The sequence below is a fragment of the Citrus clementina genome, unplaced genomic scaffold, assembly GCF_000493195.1.
Source record: "Citrus clementina cultivar Clemenules unplaced genomic scaffold, Citrus_clementina_v1.0 scaffold_7, whole genome shotgun sequence".
In the NCBI taxonomy this organism is placed as follows: domain Eukaryota; kingdom Viridiplantae; phylum Streptophyta; class Magnoliopsida; order Sapindales; family Rutaceae; genus Citrus; species Citrus x clementina.
This window is the reverse complement of record NW_006262075.1, coordinates 11,919,638-11,938,195: the sequence shown is the minus strand read 5'-3', so window position 1 is coordinate 11,938,195 and position 18,558 is coordinate 11,919,638. Positions and strand designations below refer to the sequence as shown.

The 18,558-nt window shown below is 32.1% G+C and overlaps 1 long non-coding RNA gene and 1 pseudogene across 6 annotated transcripts; both read right to left on the bottom strand.

The window, feature by feature from the left end:
- Window positions 1–2,370, bottom strand: part of LOC18035939 — a 2,896-nt pseudogene extending 526 nt beyond the window's left edge.
- Window positions 2,371–8,475: 6,105 nt separating this feature from the next.
- LOC112096818 lies at window positions 8,476–17,571 on the bottom strand. Of its 6 annotated transcripts, XR_002904652.1 has the most exons (11): window positions 17,410–17,571; window positions 14,477–15,060; window positions 14,280–14,319; window positions 12,683–12,901; window positions 12,217–12,568; window positions 11,539–11,578; window positions 11,337–11,448; window positions 10,557–10,630; window positions 10,116–10,429; window positions 9,290–9,346; window positions 8,476–9,077 (listed from the first exon to the last, which is right to left on the bottom strand). It is a non-coding gene; the product is annotated as an uncharacterized LOC112096818 (long non-coding RNA). The 6 variants fall into 6 exon arrangements; XR_002904650.1 differs by having other exon boundaries at window positions 10,116–10,444; window positions 12,217–12,901; XR_002904651.1 differs by having other exon boundaries at window positions 9,290–9,357; window positions 12,217–12,901.
- Between the last annotated feature and the right edge of the window lie 987 nt (window positions 17,572–18,558).

Below are 18,558 nucleotides of genomic sequence, written 5' to 3'. Positions count from 1 at the left end.
AAAAAAAAGAATATATAATTCATTGAGATGCTTTAGATCTGCCAAAGCCGTAGCATCAATCGACTTTGTATCTCCCAGCTTATTGAGGAAAAGAGATCGAATACAACTTTTTAACTTATTTGAGCTCAAAAAAGAATGGAGAGCATGATAACTTCGCAAGGTCAACTCCAATACCTCTAAATATTTCAAACCGAGCAATTCCTGTACTAAAACTTCACCCCCACCAATTAAAACGCTGTCTTCTGATGGTTCTTTAGAATTTTCAAAGCCAATAGCGAACATTCTCAACACACGTAACCATGAAGAATTTGATATTAGCTGCCGTGGAATTTTATTTAACATATGTGTCCACCTCAAATTCAAACATTTCAGATTTACCAACAACTTTAACTCTTCTGGTAACTCTCTTATGCCGGTATGTGAAATATCAAGAAGTTGTAGTGAACCCAACTTTGACATCCCAAAAGGTAATTTCAAAACTTTGACATGCCCACAGTTTGACATCTTCAAAACTTTGAGAGAAGGCATACATTGGAAGAAGCCATCAGTGATCATCTCCAATTTATAATTAAAGTCAAGAAATAAAGTGAGGAGATGAGGGCATGTGGGAACCTCTGACAGAATTTCAATTTGGTTTTGCATCAATGACAATCTTCTCACATTTTCCCATCCTTCAACATCTGGTACCGCTCCTACTCCAGCACCTGCACAAACCAAAAAGTTTCTCTTCTCCTTCTCAATTTCACAAGCTATCCATAAAGCCATATCACGAACAACGTCATGCATTTTTACTTTATCATCTTCTATCTCTTCTAGTAAACACGCATGAACAAGAGTGCCCACAATGTAGTATCCTTGGTTTTCTGCACCAAACCTGTCAGATTCCTCTAAGAATCCCTCACCAATCCAACAATCAATCAAGTCCCATTTAAGAATGCCATAATCCTCGGGATATAAACAACAATATAAGAAACAAGATTTAATCGTCTCATTCTGCAAACTATCATAGCTAAACTTTAAAAGAGGATACACCTCTTTTCCCAAACCTGCAAACTCAGAAGCTGATCTTCTTAGCACTTCAACTGCGTGTCTCCACTCCTCGGCTGTCCTTTTGCAGGCCATAGCTCGACCAATAGTAATAAGTGCGAGTGGCAAACCACCACACTCTTTGGCCACAGTTTGGGCTAGCTCAACGATATCATGATCACTCTCAAGAGTTTCTTCCCCAACTTTTTTTCGAAACAGTTCCCAAGCATGCTCTTCTGATAAGCATGCCACTTGGAACTTCTTGTCAGCTTCCATGCTACCACAAACATCGATGAAACGGGTTGTGAATACGACTTTTGAGGTAGTATTCTTTGGTCCCGAAAGTGGAATGCCCACTTTTGTTAAATCAACCCGCTCCCATATATCATCTAACAACAATACAATTCTCTTCTCTCTTAAACTCCGGAAGATGTCGAGAGCTTTCTCCTCTACACTTTTACTCTTCCATGAATCATCAACCAAACCGATCTTTTTCCCAATATCTTCTTGAATTTTTTCGAGTTGCAAGTCCTTTGAAACTACGGCCCAAATCACACAATCAAAACTGGTTCGACTCTCAAGAAATTTATTGTTGATATGGGTCAATAGTGTAGTTTTACCAACACCGCCCATACCATATAGGCCAATGATTCCCACTGATTCTTCTACAAGACATCTCCAAACTTGTTCAAGTTGTGATTGCAAGCCTACTATTGTTGGCACAGTGGGTCTTTCATCTGCTACAGGTTCTGGAGCTCTCTCAGGCACCACCTCAGTAGCCACCGCCGCAAAAACTCCTTCGCCGATTAAAGTCTGCACATCCCGTAGCTTTTTAGCCACTTGTTTCCCGAACTTGTAGCTTGACGCGCAGTGCTTGGAACAGTAGCCTCCAACACATAATTTGTCAATTTCTTGAGAGCCGTGTCTTATCAATTCATCAGCTTCAGTTTTAACAGCTTCCACCCTCGAAAGCCACACTTGCACTTGGTCCAGCGTTCTCAGTTGTTGCCGTTCAGCATTGACAATCCTCATCATCACATCGTTCTTTGCTACGATTAGTTTTCCCAATTCAGTCTCCAAGGCAACAAGGTTATCTTGGAGCTTACTTGTGTTTGCTACTTTTCCAAGAAAGCAATCCAAGCAACGATTGAAAAAAGCACCATCGCATGTGATTTGAAATATGCTACCCATATTTTGGAATTTTGATAAGCGAAGAAACCAAGAAAATTGATTGAGTCTGATTAACTGAAGCTGCTGTGGTCTATGGAAGAGAAAAGTAATGATCTCTGTCCGTTATACCGGAGAAATTTTGGAAAGATTTACACACGTCCTATTGGGTACCCACTGACGTTGCCTTCAAAAGAAAGGCATCGCACTTGAACAAACGTGCTCCTAATGTTTGAAGAAATAACAATCCTTTACCCCTTTTTTCTTTTTTGTGGGGACAATTTTATTTGATTTACTATTTAAATTGGGTGTGTCTATACACTACAACTCTACATAATTATAATATTAGGACGAAATTAATTTATTATTATGAAGTAGTTAAAACCTAATAAGCATGTAGTTACAAAAATTATCGTTATAACTTAGTTACTTTTATTGCAAGGATATAGAGATGAAGTACGCATCGTATTAATAATTTATTAATAATTATTGTTATAACTTAGTTACTTTTATTGCAAGGATAGAGAGATGAAGTTTGCATCGTATTAATAATTTATTAATAGAGCATGTCAAATCTAATATATCAAAAAACTAATACATATATCAATGTATTATTGTTATAAACATGCAAAGTAATCTTAAAAATCTCTAAATATTTGTGTTCTCTTTAATAACTTTCTCTCATTGTCTAAGTAGTATGTGGAGACAAGTTCATTTAATCTAATGCAACATATATATTTATAATATGCAAATAATTATTACTATATAGAGACAAGTTCCTTAGGATGGGATCCATAATAAATACAACTTATTACAATGAGGATTTTATTCTTATTTATAACTCTGCCTAGATTGCGAACAAAATTTTTTATTACTAAATGGAGATTATTCCTATCATTATGGAGAGGTTTTAATGTAATTGCTTCAAGATTTGAATGTGTCAGTTTTTCTTTTTTCTTTTTTTCCTTAAAAGATTTAAATAGTCAGGAGAGCTACATCCAAGGAATGTTTTCTTTTCTTTTTTTTTCCTAACAAATGTTCTAAACTAATTGTAGTAAAATATGTTGTTTGAGGGAAATACTTCAACGAGACCAGACGTGATGAGCAGATATTTGATGGCGGAGTTCTGCGAACAGGTATGTCCTGTAAGAGCCAGGTAGCAGGGGAACATGAGCAGAAATATTCGGCTCGTCCGCGAGTATGCCATTCACGAGGTCGAACTCTTGTTAGAGGCATAAGGCCATTCCGGCTAGAGGTCGAGAGGCGAGGAGACCCAGTCAACGACAGTTGGCAAGACGTGCATTCCTATCCGAGAATCAAGGCACGAAGTCCATCTCCATTCGCCCACAATGGCGATAATGGGGCATCCACATCCGAGGGTGGGGAGAATAACGGGCGTGGACTACGGAAGACCGGGATTCAGAGGAAGCCTATAAAAAGGTAGCCAAGGAAGGTAAAAGGGTTAGCATTTTTGAGATTATATTCAGAGATAAATGAAACTCTAAAGAATAGAAACTACAGAAAAACCATAAGATCTGTGGCAAGCATTCCCAGAGCCTTCATATCTGACTTGAGCGTCAGAGGGTTTACGCCGGGAAAACAACCGGCGTGCTCTGACTTGTTTCTGTGGACGCAGGAATATTTGGAGAAAAAAGCATACGAGGGAGAGCTACATCCAATGAATGTTTTCTTTTCTTTTTTTTTTCCTAACAAATGTTCTAAACCAATTGTAGTAAAATATGTCAATGGTAATATTTTGTGTAAGAATGTATCAATATGAGCCAATTATAAAAAGGAATAAAAACTCCCCAATGTAGTAAGTTATAAATTTTCCTAGGTCCTACCTTAAAAGACTTGTCTCCATATACTAACAATTATCTATACCTTGCAAAATATGCACACACACACACACATATATATATATTTACTTACATTAAAGGTTTAAGATGAAATAAAATATTTTTTAAAATTATTTGTGACAATAATTTATTCTTAATTTAGAGTTCTTACCCAATCATTGTACAATATTTGTAGAATTTAACTGAGAGAAAAAATTAAGGATAATGTAAAGTGTAGGCTTGACTTTCCATATTCATAACAGTACATAAATATACATTAATTAGTTTTTTAAAACTATGTCTATCTATATCATTAATATATATACGTTAGATTTGACACGCTTCATTATTTAATTATCAATGTACTGCATACTTAACCTTTATATCACTTGACACTAACCATATTAAAACAATAATTTTGTAACTAAACCTATATTACCTCAACATAGTAATAAAATTAATTTTGTTATAATGTTATGACTGTAGAGAGGTTTTACTGTAATTGGGGATATGTTAGTCAATTTTTACCAACATTCTAAATTATTTAATTTCTCCAATTTCATATTCAACTTTGCAAAAAGTAATTCGTAGCTTAAATTGCGTGTAATGAAAATTTTTTATTATTAATTCACAAAGAAACTCGAATTAAAGATCCGAGTTCTAAGAAAATTACTGCTTGGCACTGGAACTGATCCATGAAAAAAAGGTAACGACTTCGATGAACAGAGACTGCCCCAGAAGATAACAATAACTCTGAATAATGATTGTAATTACCAAAAACTATTCTAAAAGATAATAAAAGAAGAATTTAAAAAAGAGTAGACGACAGGATATTCGATTCTTGACTACTTTATACTTTGCCTTTAATAAAAGAGCTGCTTTTGTGGAATATGGTCTTGCTTTTTCTTGACAACTTTCAACGCCACTAGCGCTAAAAGTGAAACAATTAATGTTTCAAGGCCAAGGCCTAATCGTGATAATTGGTAAAAGACTAAAATACCAACAGAAATTTCTTCTCTGTACATTTTTAACTGAGATTTTATTTAAATAAAACAGTTACACCCCGAATATTTGAAAAAATAGGTGTAAACTCTAAATTTTTAATAAAACAGAAAAATTCTGTTTTTATCATAATATCTTTTGAATAGTAGTTAAAAAGATTAACTTTGAAATTTTATAATAAATAGAAAATAATATAAATAGTTTAGTCTATCTAATAGTTAGTAATATTAAAATATTTTTTAATATTTAAAATAATTTCAAAAATATGATTATTAATTTATTATAAATAAATCTTTGGGTTAAATAGAATTTTTAATTAATAAAATGCATCTCACGCATTAACAATATTAAAGTTATTTTATATAATATTCAAAATACTTTAAAATTTTTATATCTATTTTAATAGTATGTTTTGTATTTATTATAAAATTTACTTTAAAAAAAATAAAATATATCTGATAGACTATAAAATGTTAAAATATATTTTAAATATTGAGATTATTTTAAAATATATATTATTTTATTTATTTTAGGATTATATGTTTTTATTTATTATAAAATATTAATGTCAAATTTTTAAATTATGTAGGAAAAAGAGTATTATGATTAAAAAAGAGTTTTGACCATTTCCCTTAACCTTGGGTGCAGCTTTTACTTTTCTCTATATAAAATATTACTATACCGCTAAAATCAGCTCAATTTTTTCTTACTAAATTCAATTTCCATAGAGATTTCGCTAATCATTAATATTCTTTATCTTTTTTTTAATCCTTATAATAATGATCATCTCTGTTCCCAGCTATAAAACAAATCGATTTTAAAGCTATAAAGCATATATGGCTCTTTCTCTGTGTGCAATAATTCTAATAAGATAGAGGTGAAAAACATTTGACTTTCAAAATTTCTAATAAATACAAATATAACATAAATAATTGTGGACTAATGTATAAAAATGTTTTAAATATTTACATCAAAATGTGAATAATTTATTTTTATTTATTTTAAAGATTTTTAAAAATCATTGGGTTAAGTAATTTTATAATTTACAAAATATATCCCACGTATTAATTATACTAAAATTATTTTACATTTAAATCTTTATAAATTTATTTTAATATTATGTTGCTATTTATCAGAAAATTCCTATTAATTTAATAAAATATGTCTAATAGATCGTAAAACATTAAAATGTTTTTTATTGAAATTTTTTTTATTGAAATTATGTAAAATGTATATATTATCACATTTAGCTTCATACTATATTTTTATTTGTTATAAACTATTTGATCTTTTTATTAATAAAGCTAAAAAAATAACATTAGTCAAAAGATATCTCAGTATCTCTTATTGAAACTTTAGGATACAATTGTCCTTTTCCTTGGGATTTAAATCTTATTGGATCCTAATCCATGTCATGTGCTTACTCTTGATTTATTTGTACTTTTGACACGTGGCTAGACAAGATTTGTTGCTGTAAATCCTGCACTGACACTAACTTATAATCTTAATAAGGTATAGTGTTAACGAGGCTTTAATAAAAAAATTTCCTCTAAAACAAACAATAACAATAATTTTGACCAAAATTTCAAGGACTACTACTCATGCTAATATTTTAGGTGAAAAATTATTCGAATGCAAAATTATCGACAACACAATTGAACACATACTAGATAAGACTTGAATAATCTTGAATATTCAAATTTAATTCCACAAAAGCGAACATATTACAACATCAAATTCATATCAATTTACAATCAATCTATTACAACAAACAACTGGAAAAAAAAAACCATAAAAAACGCATTGACAGACATGGATGAACTAACGTTGTTTTTTTCTTTTTTTCTTTTTTTTGGGAATATCTTTTGCTTGCATCTCTTCTAAATTAATCAACATCTCCATTTTCAATGTTTTCTTTCTTTTTTCTTTCTTTTTTTTTGGTTAAATGTTTTGATCATCTTGTTATACTTCAATTGCTTTTATGATTTGTCTTAAATATTAAGGAGCTTAGAGAAAAGTAATCCACATGCATGTATAAAAAAAGGGGGAAAAAGAAAAATAAAAGTGTAGCCTAAAAACATTGTAATGTTAGAGCTAAATTAGTAAAGTATATGGGATAACTCCGATTTCAAATAAAATAAAAACTAAAAAGCAGGGACACATGCTTTCTCTTTTCTTGTCCTTTCACATTAAAAAAGTAAAAACGATTAATTTCATATTAATCTCTTATGAAATAATAATTTTTAAAATATTTTAAATTATTGTAAATTTTAATTTATTCCATTTGATTAAGAAGATAAAAAAAAATTTATCCATACACCACATTTTTCTTTTATCTTTTCAATAAAGTTAAGATAAATTAAATTTATAATAATTTAAGAGATGTTTTAAATATTGTCATGTCACAATTGAGGTCGTCTGAATTTTATCTACAACAAAAGCAACGAACCACTTATCTTCAATAATTAAAAAGATGAATGTACATAAAATGAAGGGAAAATAACACAGAAACCCCCAACGTTTGAATAAGAGACACAAAATTTCCTAATGTTTCAAAAAAGACACTCAGACCCCTATTTGTTAACAGTAAATTCTAATTTTAAAGTACAATTACCATTATACCCTTATAGCATATTAAAAAATAATTGTTCATTATCTAATTTATTCCTATATTATTAATAAAATTATGAATATAACTTCATTACCCAATTTTTCCATTTAATTTTTATCAAATTTTCTCTTCAAACTAAATAAATTTAATCCATTGCTCAAAAATAAAAATAAATTAAATTGATTATTAATATAATAAAAATAACAATTCTCCATATGTTATTTCTTATAATTTCTTATATATAAATTAAATTGATAATTTCTTAAAAATAACAATTCTCTATATATAAATTAAATTTATTTTAATTTAATATATGTTATTTTTATATTAAATATATGTTATTTTTATTATATTAGTAATCAATTTAATTTATTTTTATTCTTAAGCAATGGATTAAATTTATTTAGTTTGAAGAGAAAATTTAACAAAAATTAAATGAAAAAATTAGATAATGAAATTATATTCGTAATTTTATTAATAATATAAGAATAAATTGAATAATGAATAATTATTTTTTAATATGCTATAAAGGTATAATGGTAATTACACTTTAAACTTAGAATTTACTATTAACAAATGGGGGTTTGAGTATTTTTTTTAAAATATTAGGGAGTTTTATGTCCCTTATTAAAACGTTGAGGGTCTGTGTCCTTTTCCCTAAAATGAATGCATTAGCCGGCCACCAATTTGTCCTTAGTTGCAAGTGCATTTCCTGTTTCACTCCGAAGCTTTTACAAAGTATTTGCCAGTGAACTTTTCCATATTGTAACTCTGCACTTTCTTCATAATTTGCAGGAGATAAATGAAATTGAATTCACAATTACCACAGAATATATAATTGAAAAGTTGATTCACATCACCCCCATATAGAACAAGTAGTACTTTGTGACTGTCCCGACCGAACATACAAAATTTAATAAACAAAAAAAACTAGCTAACTTTGTCAAGGACAGCAAGCATGCAGCAACACTAGCAATAGAAACACAGACAAAGAAATGATAATATGACAGGAAGTGAAAAAATGAAAGGCAAAAAAGTCACAAAAAAGAAACCACCACAGGTCGTACTAAACCCCGCTGATCTGCTCCAGAATCTCTCCATCCATGTTGATTACGTTGATGATGCCCCCTTCAATCACTTGTTGGTTGATTTTTAAAATGAAAGCAATGCATTCTGAGTTACTTGATCCTCCCATTGAAGTTGTTTCCACCCATCTTTCTTTCCCTTGATAAGAATTTTACCTTGGCCTGCCCTCTCAAGATCCAGTGGCAGCTTCTTAAGCTCTGGGCATTTAAATACAAAAATTCTGCATACATCAGGGAATGGCAAGGCCTTCCAGTAGATGCTGTTCGAATTTGGTAGCTTCTTCAAGTAAAGAACTTGGAGTTTTGTAAGAGGTTCAAGATTTGACATCATCTCTTCACCTAATTTTCCTACATTGATTATTTCCTCAATATCACTTTATGTGAACAATAAAGTTAACATAATCAATAGCACAACTTAGCTTTAAAATACAGGTTATATGCTTTGCTACTAAACAAACTAATAAGAATCAAGTGAATCTGCCAGCATCTTGAATGCTAACAGTGCTTGCTGAATGAAAATATATATGTTGTCAATAAATGGCTGTAGATGGAAACCTTACCTGTTCTAGAAGTTTTCCTGCTCGAGCATGATCCCCCCGAGCAAATGCATCAATAGCCTGACAAGAAACTGTATTCTTACTTTATGGTTTTTAAAACTTAAAAGGCAATTGACACATACAAAATTGCATGTCTGGGGCATTTAAAAAATGTGTGAGAAAACATAAATAAGGGGAAAAAATGACCAAACCCATAAATGAAAGGAAAATTTAGCTACTTTCTCCCCGTATATATATATTTCTACAGAACCACTTACAGGTTCATATGGTTGACCAGACCAGGATTTAAAGCAAGTGAACCTAATTCTATATAATAACTTACTGCTGTTTTTCTTTAACACTGATGCTACCACAATGCATGAACTAGTATCTACAGATATTTCCCTATCAAGAAATATGCAAAATTTTAAGTCTTTCAGATTCAGAGAACTTTATCTTTTCTATAATGTATGTAACTAAAAGATATTTGATCTAACTGAAGCAGACAAAATTCTTTAGACATTCCAAGCCCCAAAGTGTAACTGTTACAAAGTTCTCCAGGTGAGAGAAAATATTCATATCATAGTTTCCATTAGTTATTGCAGAATCTTTAGTATTCCAGAGCCACAAAGTATATCTGTTACGCATTCTCCAAGCGAGAGAAAATATTAATATCATAGTTTCCATTAGTTATTGCAGATATACCAGTATAAAGCTTTCCATTAGTTCTCCAATAAGTGGCAGAAATCAAGAATCCTACACACATTAATATGCATAAATACAAAAGTATACACACGAAAATGCACACACTAGCAAATCCAGTCAATATAGTTAATATAAGAGCACGTACTGTTCCGGTTATCTTGCTGCAAGTCCACCACATTAGCCTTGTATTCTGTACCAATTGCTCCGGCAGTTCACTCACCACCTTTCCTAATGCTTTGGACCTCACACTTGGTCTTCACCGTAATTTCAGGAAATTCATCAGATTTCTCAGGAGCACTAAATAAAGCAGCAAAAACTTCCTTCTGTAGTTCATTTCCATCTTCTGGGTGTCTAAACAATTCTCTTTCGTTTGTATTTGGATCTTCCTTTGCACGATTGAGGCAATACAGTCAAAAGCTAATCAAGTAACCATATATGGATGAGAAACCCCTGCACCCCCTTCCAAAACAAAGTCTAAGAAATATCAGAATTCTTTCAATAAAAAACCCTTCCCACCATGCCGTGTCTACTAAAGGAAAATATATTAGTCTTACAAGAGGTTGAGAAAATAAATTAAATACCATACCATCCGGAAGAATTCAATTGTTACAATTTTCTTTCACGTGGAGGCCCTCCAAAAGTAGAGCACATACCCATACACTGTTTATGAAATCATAATGACGGGAAACCAGGTATTAATAACAAATCTTACACTTAAAATGCAACTGTGAAGGAAAAGGATAAAGAAAAAATTTGAACTTGTTATCTTGGAAATGGTAATCTAAGATATAGCAAACTTGGTACATTCATATATCAACAAAAGGAATTTGTAGGTTTTTTAAAGCCATAATCATTTAATAATCATGAATCAAGCAATAATATATCATTATTATTTCTTTTCTTCTAAACTACAGACACTTGCGCATCAGAATGAAGTGATATACAATGGTTGTGTGCAGACACAAATGCACGATCAACAGAAAAAATAATCTGAACATTTGCATTACTAATTTGGCATATAAAAGATTCTCATAATAGTTCAAAATACAAACAAATGAACATTTACATGAATATCCAAATTCTCAAGATTCATTGTCTAAAGATGAGGCAATACTCTCCTTGTTACTTAGATAGATATCCAAATTCTCACATGGCACATATACAAATTGCATATTCATTTTCCTCTTCAATACCAGTGTAAGAAAATTATTAAGCAACTGGCATGCATAATAATTTTAGCATCTATCTTGGATGATTGTCAACAGATTCCTCTTGTATCGTTCACTGACATTATACAAAGTTATTGTCAGTGCATGTTAACTATTACATCTACATGGCTTTACTTGCCTAAAATAGATTTCCTTACTTTGCCCTGAAAGTGTTGCCTAGCCACTGAAAACAAAAGGAATTGATGCTCCCTCTATGATATACAAACTGGATCATCAGCCACTTTTAATTATCTCCACAAGAAAAGAGTCCTGTACAAAAATTATGACCATTGGTTATTTAATACTGCGGAATTATGCATACCTTTTCAGAGGATTTACCGAGAAATTTTGTCTTCTCACCCAAAGTCTCTGCCGAGCGATCAATTAGTTTCAACATGCTCTGAAGTGTGAAGAAAAAAACATGTTAATTAAGAAAATGATTATAGAATGGGCATATTTTCTTTGAAGAATTACTTTATTGATTAAATTAACTTGAGAAGGAAAATTCATGTTATCAAGCTACAGAAACAAGCAGACCAATTATTATTTCAACTTACAATATAGAAATATAAAATCATCACCTCAACTTTTCTTGATTAAGAGGAACATGCATAACGTAAAGCATCATAATCAGGTTCAATCGAAATGGTTCAAGTCTTCGATCGAAACAAACATTTCTGGCCGAAACAAAATGAAGTCTTTAACGATCTAAAATTTTCTTGACCTTGGGTTATGGGAATTTTTATCAATTAAATACTAAGTCTCTCTATAGTTACCAATCCAGGCTTCCAAAGCTATACTTCCCTGTTCCCTCTATTGCATTAAAAGCAAAGAATGTCATTTTACAATTACTGGCAAGTTTTTTCAGGCCTTTGAGCCATGAATGTTAATCAAACTGCAAGTTGAACCTTAACATATGACAGCAGTATTTAAGACTTGTCTTTGATATGATATAACAATCACAAAGGAAGATGCAATTTATTAAATTACACATAAAGGAAAAAGCAGAGGCCTCCATCAGGAAGATATAGTCCTTACCTTTTGCATATCATATCCACAACTATCTGCAACTAAACTACAATACCAAATTAGTGATCACACGCACACAAAAAGAAAAAAGAAGAAGAAGAAGAAAAGAAGAGAAAGAAAGAAAGAACATTGAAAAGGACAATAGGAACACTTCTCCTAGCAATTTAAACAGAAAATCTTCCATATCCTTCTGCAAATGGTCATCCTTTGATTGTTTCAGTTTAGTATCTTCTCCGCAAAAGTGGAGACATGGGAAACCCCTTTGGATCCAACTTCAATGGCTTTGATGCTAGAAATGTGCCATTAGCTGGCTGTGCAGGTTTAACATAATTTTTACCAAGAAAACTTGAAACGGTACCTCCTGATACAGGACGCCATTTTGTCTTAGAAGGTCTAGATTTTCCATTTGCATAAAATGAATTCTCAGAGATGTTACTATTTGATGATTTTGAAGACTCTTTACCCCTTGCCTTACCAGTAGAAGGATGGATAGAAGAGGTTGATGTGTTTGCCTATTTGTCACAAAGAAATTCACGAGCCAAATCGGGATTCCACCGGCATTGTGATAACCAAAAGCTATTTCTTGCAAAGTAAACACAGAACCAAATGTGTCGAGCAAACCCTTTACTGCCTTCCCCCCAATGTCATAATTTAATCCGTTAGACCCAACCCAGATACTTCCATTCCAAATAACCTTCACAGATTAATACAAAAAGAAAAAATCAGTACATGCTTCTGGATTTAAATTTGACATAAATAATTAGGGAAAAAAGAAATTAAAGCAAACTTTGGAGCACAAATTGAATCACTGTAACACATAATCTACCCAATCAATGCCAATAAAACAGAAGCCACTAACTTAACTCCTTCACAACGCTTTGGTTATAACACAAATTTTCTATACAATCACTCAACATTCATGGTGTGCAATTATAAGATTGGGGAATAAAAGACAAAATCAGAGAAGATATGCTAAACCCGCAAAAGATTGTCTAACATGTACATATCCTAATTGCAGCCTAGAAAAAGAAGAACCCCAAAAAGGAACCTTCATCGGTTGAACTGTGGTACTTTTCAAAACCACAAGCTCATGAATAAAGCTCCCAATTTCACTAGTATTTTGACAGTTACTTCACTTACTTGAATATTCAACAAACTTGAAATCCCCATCTACAATCACATGGTTATCTACAGCATGATCAATATCAAATGAAACGCAATTATACATAACAAATATATGTGTGTGTGTGTGGGGGGGGGGGGGGGGGAGAGAGAGAAATGAATGAAATGCAATTGTACATAGTTTCAAATTAAAATAACAATAAATAAATAAGTCAACTTCCATCAGACCAAATATCGATTACTTGTTCCATCAATCATAACAGCATTCCAGATACGATAATATCCAAATACAACAAACAAAATATGCAGCATGCAAAAGAAGTGATTCAATCAAAAATGAGATCATAAGCAATATAGAAAGAAAATCCGAAAAGCTTACAAAAGAGGCTTTGGTGAGCTTTAAGGGGGAATGAAAGGGGACTAGTTCTTTTCTACTAACTTCTTCTGCCCACAATTGATTTGAAGAATGCATTTGTTTATATAGAAAAAGAAAAAAGAGTCTATTTTAAAATGGATTTCTTTTATTATTATTATTTTTAACATAAAGATACTGGGAGAAGCTTAATGCTTATAAAGGTATTCCACATCGCTCGAGTAAAGGAGAAGCCTAAAACTTATAATGGGTGATCCGCAGCTTATAAGCGTATTCTACATTGTTTTCGGGTATGAGAGAAGCCTAATGCTTATAAAGGGTCATCCACCCTAATTGGATTTAGCATGCCGAAATTATCCACTAGTATGCATGCACAAGGTGCCCTGCTAATGTTGTCTTGGCCGAATATCATTTTTCTACACTAAAGCATTACATCACGACAACTGACAATCAAGCTATCTAAAAATAGAAAAAACAACAAATTAAAAAAAAAAGTCACAAAATTGGAGCCTTTCAATGACGTAATTAATCCTTCTTCGAGCGCTTCAAAACAACTGGTCATCTGTCTAATTCTTACATTTGCATCCCAAATTACGACTCTTTGACATCAGCATATCCTACATGATCAAAAGGGCAGTTAATGTGAGAAGAGAATTAAAAAGCTAATAATTGATATGAGAATGTCACCGTACAACAACGTATATAGAGCAAAATTTAACCACAAAGGAAAACAAAAGTTAGATATAAATATGCAATAAATGGAAAAGCGCTTACCATAGGTTTTATTCAAATTTCTCCACTGCAAAGTATCAATCCATGTTGATGCCTTCAAATGGATCCGAAACAAGGAAGAAGAACATTAAGGGTCACTTTGTCCTCCCATTGCAGCTCATTCAACCAGTGTTCTTCTCCCCTAATGATAGTTTTAGATTCCTTTGCATTGTTAAAACCAAGTGGAAGCTTCTTGAGAATTGGGCATTCAGACACAAAATTCGCCTGACATGTAGAGAGGGCAACTGATTCCAATAGATGCTTTTTAATTTTGGTAGAACTCGTGGGCCAAGATATTGGAGTTTTGCAAAAGGGTTTAGATCTGCCATCATCTCTGGAACTTCACCCAATTTCCTTGCACTGATTATTACTTCTATCCCCATACATTTGGCTATTTGAATAACCTCAAGATACGGAGCAAATACAAGCCATGTCACTTCCCTCAATTTATGACAAGCCTTTATCTTAACTCGTTGAAGCTGTTCACACGAAAACATTCTCGAGCCTTTCCATCCTCAACACAGCAGAACTTAAACTCTTCCAATTTCCACAATTTGAAAAACCTAGTTTTTCAAGATGCTTCAACTCTGCGAAGGCAAACAACTTTGAATCACTACAGTCTATAAGCTCCAAAGGTTGTGCACAGCTTTGAAACTTTTGGGGGCTCGTAAGTTTTTGGACAGCAGAAAAACCTTTTAAGGTGATGCTTAATACATTCAAACCAACCAAGAATCCACTACCACCAAATAGAACGCTATTTTCTGGTATTTCAACAAGATAACCACAACTGAATATTCCCAGAACATGTAGCATTAAAAGTAACAAATAATCACGTCTAATTTTGAATTAGGCTGCTAATAAATAATATTAAAACAAGTATGGAATAATCATGTCACGTTTCTAGGATTTCTCTTTAAATAAGAAACAATAAGTGATGATAACAATTTTAGGCAAAGTTTCAAAATCATAGCTATCAACATTTCTATAAATTTCTTACATTTTTCTGAAACATAAAAATTTGAATAAAAAATGATCGGAAAACTAGCCACTGGGGCAACTTCAATGCTACCTTGGTTTCTCTGGTATCCTAGTATTGTACATGGCTCTCAAGAATGAAATGATCACCAGGAAAAATCATCTGAACATTTGTATTACTAATTTGGCATATAAAGATTCTAATAATAGTTCAAAATACAAATAAATGAACATTTACATGAAGACACTCTGACACTGCCAATCACCCAGTCCTCATTTCTCAAAGATTCATTGTTTAAAGATGAGGCAAATACTCTCCTTGTTACTAAAACTAAGAATATCCAAATTCTCCACAATGGCACAAATACAAATTGCATATTCATTTTCCTGTTCAATACCAGTGTTGAGAAAAATTAGTTAAGGCAACTGGTATAATTTTAGCATCTATCATGGATGAATTTGCCAACAGAGTTCCTCTCGTATTCATTAAACTGACAATTATACAAAAAGTTGTTGTCAGTGCATAATAAACTATTACATCCCACAACTGGTTTTTACATTACCTAAAATAGATTTCCTTACTTTGGCCCAAAAGTGTTGCCTAGCCACAGAAAAGAAAAGGAATTCATGATCCCTCTATGATATTACAAAACGGGTCATCAACCACTTTTAAAGTCATGTACAGAAATTGTATGGGAGAGGCTTAATGCTTATAAAGGTATTCCACATTGCTCGAGTATGGGATAAGCCTAATACTTATAAAGGGCGATCCACAGTTTATAAATGTAATTTATCTTCCAAATTTCCACAATTTGAAAAACCTAGTTTTTCAAGATGCTTCAACTCTGCCAAGGCAAACGACTTTGAATCATCACAGTCTATAAGCTCCAAACATTTTGTACAGCTTTGAAACTGTTGGGAGCTCATAAGTTTTTGGACAGAAGAAAAACCTTTTAAGGTGATGCTTAATACATCTAAATGTTTTAAACTAAGCAATTCCCCAACCAAGAATCCACTACCGCCAACTAGAACCCTATTTTCTGGTATTTCAGCAAGATAACCACAACTGAACATTCGCAGAACGTGTAGCATTGAAAAGTAACAAATCAGTTGTTTTGGAATTGTGGAGAGATAACATTTGTACTCCAGTTCAAACACGTAGGATTTACGAAGGCTTTTAGCACTTTTGGCAACCCAGTGACGGGAGTATCTGAAAGATTAAGGTATTATAGTGAAATCAATTTAGAAATTCCTGATGGCAATCTTCTCAGGTAACGGTTCTTTGATAGATTTAAAAGTGGAAGAGAAGGCACAAATTCGAAGAAACCGCTGTTTGGAAAAAATTTCAACAAAGAGAATGAAGAGAAGTGATGAGTACAGTACAAAGAACTTTGCTTCTGGGCTTAGCGAAAAACAAATGTTTCGATTTCTATACTACAACGTTCAAAAGCAAATGCACACACTTTAATCAACCAAACCAGGCAGAAAATACAATACTTAATTTGAAGTGCAAGCGCGACTAACTACTATGCAATTCAGCCTTGACTTAAATTTTTTAGTAGGGAATCATTTGCATCAAAATGATCAATTAATTTACTACAAATGATTGGGGCAATTGATAGTGACATGTAATCAAACCTTCATAATCTTCATAGTATATCCTTGAAATATTCTAGGTATAATTTTCTGAAATCGAAAATTTAATGATCGGCAGCTAAAAGAAAAATTAAATTCTAAATGCACTCGATTATCAAGTTCTCTCCACTTTTCTCTTGTTGTAATCACGTCTAATTTTGAATTAGGCTACTAATCATTTCATGTTTCTAGGATTTCTCTTTAAATAAGTGATGATAACAATTTTAGGCAAAGTTTCAAAATCATAGCTGTCAACATTTCTACATATTTCTCACATTTTTCTAAAAAAATAAATAATTGAATAAAAAAATGATCAGAAAACTAACCATCTGGGCAACTTCAATGCCACCATGGTTTCTCTGGCATCTGGACAACTAATAAATCATGTAAATCAGAGACAACACTGACCCAGTGGCACCCATCATCGAGAATCGTTTAGCAATGGCGTTTCAAGTATACAGAGATAGCTCATAGCTTTGCTTTGCTTCTGCCGACGTGAAAGGGGGTATTTCGTACTTTTCTCCAGGGAAATAACATTGTGCCACAAAAGTTTTGAGAAATAACACAAAGAAGATAGTTTATAATTACTTTTCAAACAGGTATCTTTTATTACTAGTAGAAGTGGCAATTTGGGTTTTCTGCGCCGTGTCGTCTTCTTACCATGTCAAAATTGAACTAACCAAAATTCCCTATGTAATAATTATCTCAAGAATCTCAATTCTTGCAGAAATCCATTTATTATTGAGTCACCTATTTAATAAAACTTTAAATTTTTACATTCCTTTAGAAATTATGTAGTATTACCTACGTAACCTCTGGTCAAATTTATTTGAAATATAAATAAATAGTTTTTAGAATATGACAAATGTAACACATATCTAATTGACTAATATATAATCTAATATTAATTGATTAATTAATCGTTCGTAAAACAACTTATCATATTAGCATGCTTATGATAAATCGTTACAATTCTTATTCCAATTGTTTAATTTAAATAATTCATCAAAAATGATTTCGTAAAAATCATTTCTGCATAACATGCTTGAGAAAAAGAAATTGAATTCAAAATTGAAAAATAAAGAATATTTAGGTTTCAATTCACATCCAACTCAAACGGAACAACGATATTCATACAAAATCATGAACCAAATCTCAAAACAACATGATGTCAACTATGTTTGAAAATTTTACCAAAGCTTAACAATTATTAAGATGAATAGCAAATACTGCATGGCTTTGTACACAGTAGCGACCGCCTTCTCAATTGCTTCCTGCCATTGATTAAGATTTACCAAGTAACAAATTGGTTGTTTTGGAATTGTAGAGAGATAATTTGTGTACTCCAGTTCAAACACTTCAGATTTAAAAGTGTAAGAGAAGGCACAAATTTTTAGAGAAATAACACAAAGAAGATAGTAAAAGGTGGCAATTTGGGTTGACTTGTTGGTTGTATTTGTGTCGCGTCGTCTTAT